Source organism: Gastrolobium bilobum, unplaced genomic scaffold (genome assembly GCF_033153095.1).
Source record: "Gastrolobium bilobum isolate Gb01-03AN ecotype WA unplaced genomic scaffold, APGP_CSIRO_Gbil_v1 utg2219, whole genome shotgun sequence".
In the NCBI taxonomy this organism is placed as follows: domain Eukaryota; kingdom Viridiplantae; phylum Streptophyta; class Magnoliopsida; order Fabales; family Fabaceae; genus Gastrolobium; species Gastrolobium bilobum.
The window spans coordinates 89,236-98,013 of NW_026897513.1; positions in this window are offsets into that span (position 1 = coordinate 89,236).

Below are 8,778 nucleotides of genomic sequence, written 5' to 3' on the forward strand. Positions count from 1 at the left end.
TAAATATATCTCTAGTCACAGAACTACAACACGTAGACCGGACAACCCTGATAGTTTATACAACTCAGTTAAACTTAAACATAACAGAAATCAAAGTGGCATTGACAAACCTCATGCTCACCCAAATAAGGCACAAGCCCAACAGCAGTCTCAACAACAGCAACATACTAAAAACAAGCTAAAAACATAACATCAGCAGATATATCCAGCATCCAAACATGTCAACATATAAACAACAATAATCATCAACAAAGCTCCGGCCTCCTGCCGCCAGAGGCATCAGCCCCCAAGTTACCTGAACCTGAAATAAGCGTCTCCAAACGTGGGGTGAGATCTTTAACCAAGAAATCTCAGTAAGACAAGGGGTCCTCACATATCTTCCACCCCAAGCTCACTTACATGTGCAATATAAGTTCAAAAGCAGTTTATCAACATTATTTCCAAAATAGTGCAAAATGGCAAATAATCATGTCATGTGTGTCAATGCTATAATCTACTGGCCAGAGAAATGCAAGAATATGTCTATTACCCACTCAGTACGCGCCCTGCCGTACCTACCCTTAGGATCACATCCCATCGGGTGAACACCACATACATATCATAAGCATTTGCACTTAACATCTCAAAAACATTTCAAATATCAAAGCATGTAACACAACATGCATATAACCATACCCTCATGGGACATGGTGGAACCAATAATGGCTAAACCGAGGACACGAAAGCTTACCTTGCAAGCTAACAATCCAAGCCAAGAGTCCAACCAATGCTCAAAGTCCAAACACAGCAGAATCACAATCTGATTTGGACCAGCAATCATATCAATAAACATAGCTCATAAGCATAAACAAAGAAGACAATGCTTCTCTTTTACGTTTTACGTCTTAAGGCTTCTCACAAAGCCACAAGCCCTTAATCCCTTGATTCTGACTTAACTTAGTCATTACAGAAGTTCAACTTCATCAATCTAGGGTCCACAAACCCATAACTCAGTTCTGTATGAACACTACAACTACTGCTCTTCGAAAACCCAGAATATCCGGATATTTGTCGGGCATATCCAGATATCAATATCCGGATATCTCTCTGCCAATATCCGGATATCAATATCCGGATATGCATATCCGAAAATTTCGCGACAGAATGCAGTTTCTGCATTTCGCGAAGATATCCATCCAAGGTTGGGTTTTTAACCCATTCCAACGTCCAAGCATGCATTTTTAATCTCTTTTAAGTTCATATAACAGTTGGTTACTTGTTTAACTCATTAAACATGGCAAGACTCCACTTTTACCCATTAAAACTCATGATCAAAGGTTGGTAACACTTACCCAAGGTCCAAACAGCACCCAAATGTGCTCTTGGAGCTCACAAGTCAGCTTCAAGGTGCTGACACAAAGGGTGCACGAAAATGGCACACCAAAAGTTGGTTCTTTGCACCAAAAATGACTTCTTGGACCAATACCAACAAGACCCAAGCTCTCAACCAACCCAAACCATGAAGTCAGCCCCACAACTCTACACACAACAGCTGTTCATCCAGAAAAGGCCACCTCTCACCCTCACAATGCTACACACAAGTGTTTACAAGGAGAAAGTGTGAAGAATCAAGCAAAAGATGGCAACTTGGCTCAAGAGGGGGAGGAAGGCAATGGAACAGTGTTTCTGGTCAGCCACCCAAGGAGTCTCACGAAGGAATGCATACATGCCTAGGGTTTTGTGCTAAAATGCATATATATAGCCACTTAAGAATTAAACACACAGTATTATCGTTAATTGCTACGCTTAGCATTTTAATCTCAAACTTAGGATTCTGAACCTACTCATTTTTACAAGATTTATTATATTTTTATTTTATTTTTCCCACCACCTTTCCGGTACGCGCTTTTCCATAGCCACTATCAGTTCTATCACCAGTTCTCATTATTTTGACTTGAAAATTGTTTTACAAGTCCTATATAATATTCTAGGAATATTCATGCATTTATTATAATTTTTCGGGATACTTCGTCAGTACACATTTATATCGAGTAGCAGAACCGATATCTGCACTTTTCGTCCGAAAAGCGACTTTCAACATTATCACTCACTTACTATAATTATTAAAGTCTCAATATAATTATTAGGGTAAATTATGTAATTATTTCCTAATTCTCACAATTAATCAATTAATTTCTTTAATTAACGATGCAGGTTCTTACATCAGTGTTCATTTCCATTGGTGGAGAGTGATCGCTCTCCCTACACATGCTATATTATGGGCGAGATGCCTAAAGGTGGGCTATTCCTTGCAGATGTTGCGGCGAGCTGATGCTATCATTCGGTCATTGGTTTCATGTGGTGGACAAGTGGTTCCAAGCAGCTGATCTCCTTAGGTTCCATTTGTCTGTGCAGCTTGGCAAGTGCTTGTCAGCTGAAGATGGATGCGTATTCTTTAAGGTTAAGTCATGACTTTTGGGCCTTTTAGGTCCTTTTTGAGTTGGGCAATCATCATTTGATAAGAATCTTGAGATGCACCACCACAAAAGCTAGCTTAAAGGGTGGAGGTGCCCAAGGCTTTATAAATCCCACATTAGTTGTCATACAACCAATATGGGAAGTCTCATACCTTATAAATAGAATCGTAAAATTCCACCATACTCTGCAACCCGTTGCGTGAGCTGACTTTGCGTTAGTCTTTTACTAGTCACAGGCAAACACTGCAATGCCGGCATCACTACCTGCGCCGCCGCTCGATTGTAACCGAAAAAGACATAATGGAAGCTATGTAAAGAACAACTTCAATTCAAAATTTTAAAGTATTGAATAATTTTTTTTTTAATGACTTATATTATTCTCTAACAATCTCATATATATATATATATATATATATATATATATATATATACATATATATATATATATATAAAAGGTCCCGATCAAAACTGAACCATGCAGAACCAAAGTGTGCGAACTGGGATGGTTAATTTCTGCTGGCGAGATATGGGCTTGCCATTTGTCTTTGTCAACGCGAAACAGTTCTGAAAGGTGCTTTGTTCATGGGACTCATTAATTAGCTACTATATAGCACGTACTCGTGATTTTTCTCAAAATTTACGTGTCAGACACGTGTCCGACACGGACACGCTCCGACACGCTCGGACACGCGTCCGACACGCGGTCAACATTTGGGGACACGCGGTCAACTCTTCGACACGTTCGGACACGTTCTTCCGACACGCAGTCAACGTTTTCGGACACGCGGTCAACGCTCGGACACGTTCAGACACGTTTTTTTTTTATTTTTTATTTTTAAATCTTAATTTTATTTTTTTATTTTTTTTGGTAAGCTTAATTTTACTTTTTAACTAAATATAAAAAAATAATTTATAAATTACTTTTTTTTCTGTTATGAAATTTGACATGAAAATTTAACAAAGTACGAAAAATTATTTTATTTATATTTATGTTATGAAATTTAAATATTTGTTTGGTTATTTGACTTATTATGTACTCTTATATGTATTAAATATAAATTATATTATATATATTAAAAAATTTATTTAATAACAAAACGTGTCCCAGCGTGTCGAAATATGACATTTTTTAAAATTAACGTGTCGGCGTGTCGTGTCGTATCGTGTCGTGTCTCGTGTCCGGTGTCCGTGTCCGTGCATCATTGATTAGCTATGCGTCTGGTGCAGGAACTGCAGCGCTGATCCTTTGGCATCCAATTCATGAATGATGGACCAAGTAGAAGCCACTTAAACACACCACAACTTTTGCTTTTCATTTTATGCGTTTTAGTCTTTAATAATAGGGGTTTATTTTTATTATGTTACATAACATAAAACTATCTTCCTACACATAAATTTTATATGGGACTCACTTTAATTTTTTTTTTTTCTTATTCTCTCTCCTCTCTCTTCCTTATGTGAGAGTAGGAAGTTTGTTTTCATGATATGTTACATAACAAAAATATTTTCCTTAATAATTATTATTAATTATTATTAATGTCAGATGCATCATATCAGGATAATTTGGGAAGTGAATATAATAACATCAGTGGGCAAAATGGACCGCCGACTGAACCTCCTCCACGTTAGAAAGTCAGGTGGAGCCCGCGTCCAGCGTCAGCAGCTATTTTGCATTATTGTACTTTCGTTTTCAGTATTGGTAAGTGGAATTGTATTTTTCATTTCCTTTAGAAATATGAGATATAATATAAGAACTTATCTTATAATTTCTTGAGAACAAATAGCGTATGTCATTTAAAAAAAAAAAATTCAATAAATCATTAGGATTGATCTAGTCGTGAAGAATTAAAGTAATTTACATAAAGCAGTAGATTCAAATTTCAGTGCCATCATTGTATAAAAAAACAAAATAATAAAATTCGATTAGTTTGCTAATTAAAATCCAAAATGAAGGTATAAACCAGGCTTTTTTACTCTTTTGCTCTTCATTAATTAATTAATAACTATTTTGTCTTTTATTGAAAATTATCTATCAATCTGCCCCTCTTTAATCGATTAAGTCAAATATTTAATCGATTAAATGGTCAAAATAGACAAAAATGGTTGACTCGAAGATTTAATCGATTAAATCTTCCTCTTTAATCGATTAAATCTTCCTCTTTAATCGATTAAATCTCCCATACATAAGTTTGGTCTTCTGATAAAGAGAAAGATTTAATCGATTAAGTTGAAGATTTAATCAATTAAATATTCAAGTCAACGATTTTTGTCAATTTTAACTATTTAATCGATAACTTAATTGATTAAAGAGGAACAGATTGGTAAATAATTTCTAATAAAAGACAAAATAATTATTAATTAATTAACAAGGAACAAAATGGTCAAAAAACCGTATAAACTAAATACCATAATGTTTAGCATATATAATGAACTAAACAGTCTATTTTACTATAAACTCGTGAAATATATATTACACTTAAGAAAATTATAAAGCTAAAAGATATGCCTCTGATAAGGTATAAAATTACTTGTAATTTTTTTTCTTTAAAATCAATATTATTCCTTTTTCAAAGAAAAAGAAACTTCCAAATATATGATATACAACTAAAATTAAATTCATTTTTTGTTTGATAATTGTAAAAAGAAGAAAATGATGTCTGTCGTTGGGCTTGGGCATGACCCTTTGCTGAATCCCCCCTATCTTGTCGTGCTGACGGAGGACATGACTTATTATTCACGTTACTTGTTATTAGAGGTGTAATTAGGTCGGGTCAGGTCAGGTCAGGCTTTGGCCTTCATGACTTAGGCCTATACAAAAAAAAATTCAGTCTATCTGATCTATGAGCTTATTAAAGACTTAATTTAAAGGTCAAGTTTGTCCTGTTATTTAAAAATAAAAAGTCTACATGACCTTTGAGACCTACCATATTACAAATTAAATAATAATAAAAAAAATCTCATTCATTAAACAATATTTGCAGCATGAGTTCACATAATAAAAATTCTACAATAGATTTTTTTAACAAAAGTACAAATTACAAAATTGTTATACAATTGTGTTGATCGAGGGACGGGGACATCAAACATCAAGTGCTTGTGAAGCTCCAATTAGTTGTTCTGTCATATTTCATTATTATGCTTTGGTTATATTTCAAGTTCAATTAGTTAGTTAGGTACGACTTAGGCATACATTGATATATATATATATATATATATATATATATATATATATATATATCAATGTTATATCAATGTTGACAACATGTTACGAGACTATATATATATATGTTCTCCAACGTGACTATATTAGATTAACCAATTAACATTGACAACATATTTTATGTCATTTTTTATTTTTTCGAATATAGATAATATTATAGGATAATTAATTTTTTTTATTTAAAAACTTAAATAGGCCAGCCTACAGGCCAAAAGGCCAGATTGTTTATATTTAGCCTACAACCTTGTTTTTAAACAGGCTTACCTACAAGCCTTTACCTGTTCTAATTGCCTCAAAGGCCGGACCAGACAAGATTTTTCATAGGCCAGGCCGTAAGCCTGTAGACTAGCCTGACCCATTTACACTTCTACTTGTTATTAATTAATGTCTTTCATTCCAAATTTTATCCTTTTTATTTTAAAAATAATTATTTTTTATGTTTTGAACGTGAGATTAATATTTCTTTTGTAATATGATAAAATTATTTTTTACAATTCTAAAATAATATTATTTTAGGGTTTGAGAAAAATAATACATGATATTTTAAGATATTCATTGTATAAGAGAAAAGTAATTTTGAAAATACCTTAATTTTTTTTAAACTCCAAAAACGACATGAAAATAATTTTATTTGGCACAAGAGAAATATTTTTTTTTCCTTTATATTTTTTTTGAAATTTAAAAATATAAATTTGTTTGATTCTATTACTTTTTCATTTTATTAATACTCTCTTACTTTATTTAATAAAATATAAAATGATAAAATAAAGATAAAAAAGTTTCCGATCATTTTTTATCGTTAAAAATAAATTAAAATTCATTAATTGAAAATTTTCAAAATTGATCATGCAATCTGATGCAGGATATACCTTGAGGGATCAAGAGGCTTGAAGAACGCACAAGAACAAGTCAAATTTGAGTAAGGCCAAAGTTAGTGGATCAGTGGATGCTTCATTCTTATTCCCTCATATATCTATTGTTATATCAATATTTATAACGGTAATTCCATCGAAACTTAATTCCTTGCTCTTGATATATGGAGAAAGAACTATATTTCATGGACTTTTGATGTTGAAAATCATTTAGTACGAATAACCTTAGAGAAACAATTTGGGGGTTTTTGGTAGATGGCTTCTGATGGAATGGCTGAGTAAGTGAAGGCGAATATCATTAATGTCATATTTGATAGAGGGTTTATAGAAATAAAACTAGGCATCCTTAGTACTCATGCAAATCATCTTTGTGTGTAAATTGAGAGCAAAAACACTATTTACAAAGACCACTTTGGAGGTGGTATATGGGAAAGACTGGGAAACTGAAAAAATTGGCTCGATGTTATTGTAAAGAACCTTGGGATACATCACCCCAAAAGCTAGCTTAAAGGGTGGGAGTGCCCAAGGCCTTATAAAGGCCACATTAGTTGCACATACAACCAATGTGGGACTATATATCTCAACACGCCCCCTCACACGAGAGCCGGCTTAAAGCGTGGATTATGCACAGACCCAATTTTTGGTTTACCTTTTGTGCTTTTTGTTTTTAATTCCACTTTAAAGTGGAGACAGTGAGGCTCTGATACCATGTAAAGAACCTTGGGATACACCACCCCAAAAGCTAGCTCAAGGAGTGGGAGTGTCCAAGGCTTTATAAAGATCATATTAGTTGTCCATCCAATCAATGTGGGACTATATATCTCAACACGCCCCCTCACGCAAGAGCCATTTAGGCTAGAAGCGTGGAAATTGCACAGGCCCATTTTTGGTTTACCTTTTTGTGCTTTTTTTATTTTTATTTTTAATTCCACTTTTTAAAGCGGGGACGATGAGGCTCTGATACCATGTAAAGAACCTTGGGATACACCACCCCAAAAGCTAGCTCAAGGAGTGGGAGTGTCCAAGGCTTTATAAAGATCATATTAGTTGCCCATCCAATCAATGTGGGACTATATATCTCAACAATTACAGCTCGAAATGCCCCTCAACTACTTTCGGTTTAGACTAGGGAAGTACCCATGTCTCTTTTATGTTAGATATTAGTGATTTATAACAATTAAAAAATAAAAAAATGTAAGAATATAAAAGCAATTTCTCAACTACAAAATCTGCATAAAGACCCATTTATTTTCGTATGTTTCTCTTCTTACATAAACATATTCATTTGCACTGTAAACACACCGACAAGTTTATTATAACGATCTTTTGTTCCCTTCTCCAAATCAAGTTTATTATAAGAGTTAATTTCGTCATTTTTATTCATTTTTTCATTATTATTTTACGTTCAATCAAACAAAGACTCACAACATTTAATCCAATTTCTCTGGTAAAATGTTACCCAACTAAACAATTTTTTTTTTAACTTTTCTATCAAATTCACTTTTTTTATCATATTCCTGGTTATTACATTTACCTGGTTAAAAAAAATATCTCTTCTACCAAACGTCCGGAAGAAAGTAAGGTTTTCCGGTAAAAGCATGCCAAGGCGATGATATTTCACCGTCATCATCTCTATGAAAATCTTAAGCCGATTGTTTAGCGGCAAAAGATCCATTAGAGTTGTGACAATGTTCAGAGGAAACGTATGACCACAAAAACCTAGCATTTTTGCTAGAAACTTGCTATAAATAGGTTCACTTAATATTACAAGTATTTAAAATTGTAAGTAAGTACAATACAATCCCACTATTTTTTGAATTACTTTTAAATTAAAATCATGCGAAGAAAAAATTAAAGATATTTCAGAAAAGAAAAAAAAATTCTGAAAAATATATACTTTTTGATATTTTATATTCTTATTATCATGATATTTCTCCTTAGATTTTCATTTTCTTTACTATATTTCATAATATATAAATGAGTTGGGCTGTTAGTACTCTTAATTGTAGGAGTGCATGTGTAAAGAACCTTAGGATACACCACTCCAAAAGCTAGCTTAAAGAGTGGGAGTGCCCAAGACCTTATAAAGGTTATATTAGTTGCCCATCTAATCAATGTGGGACTATATATCTCAACACGCCCCCTCACGCAAGAGCCCTTTTAGGCTAGAAGCGTGGAAATTGCACAGGCCCATTTTTGGTTTACCTTTTTGTGCTTTTTTTTATTTATT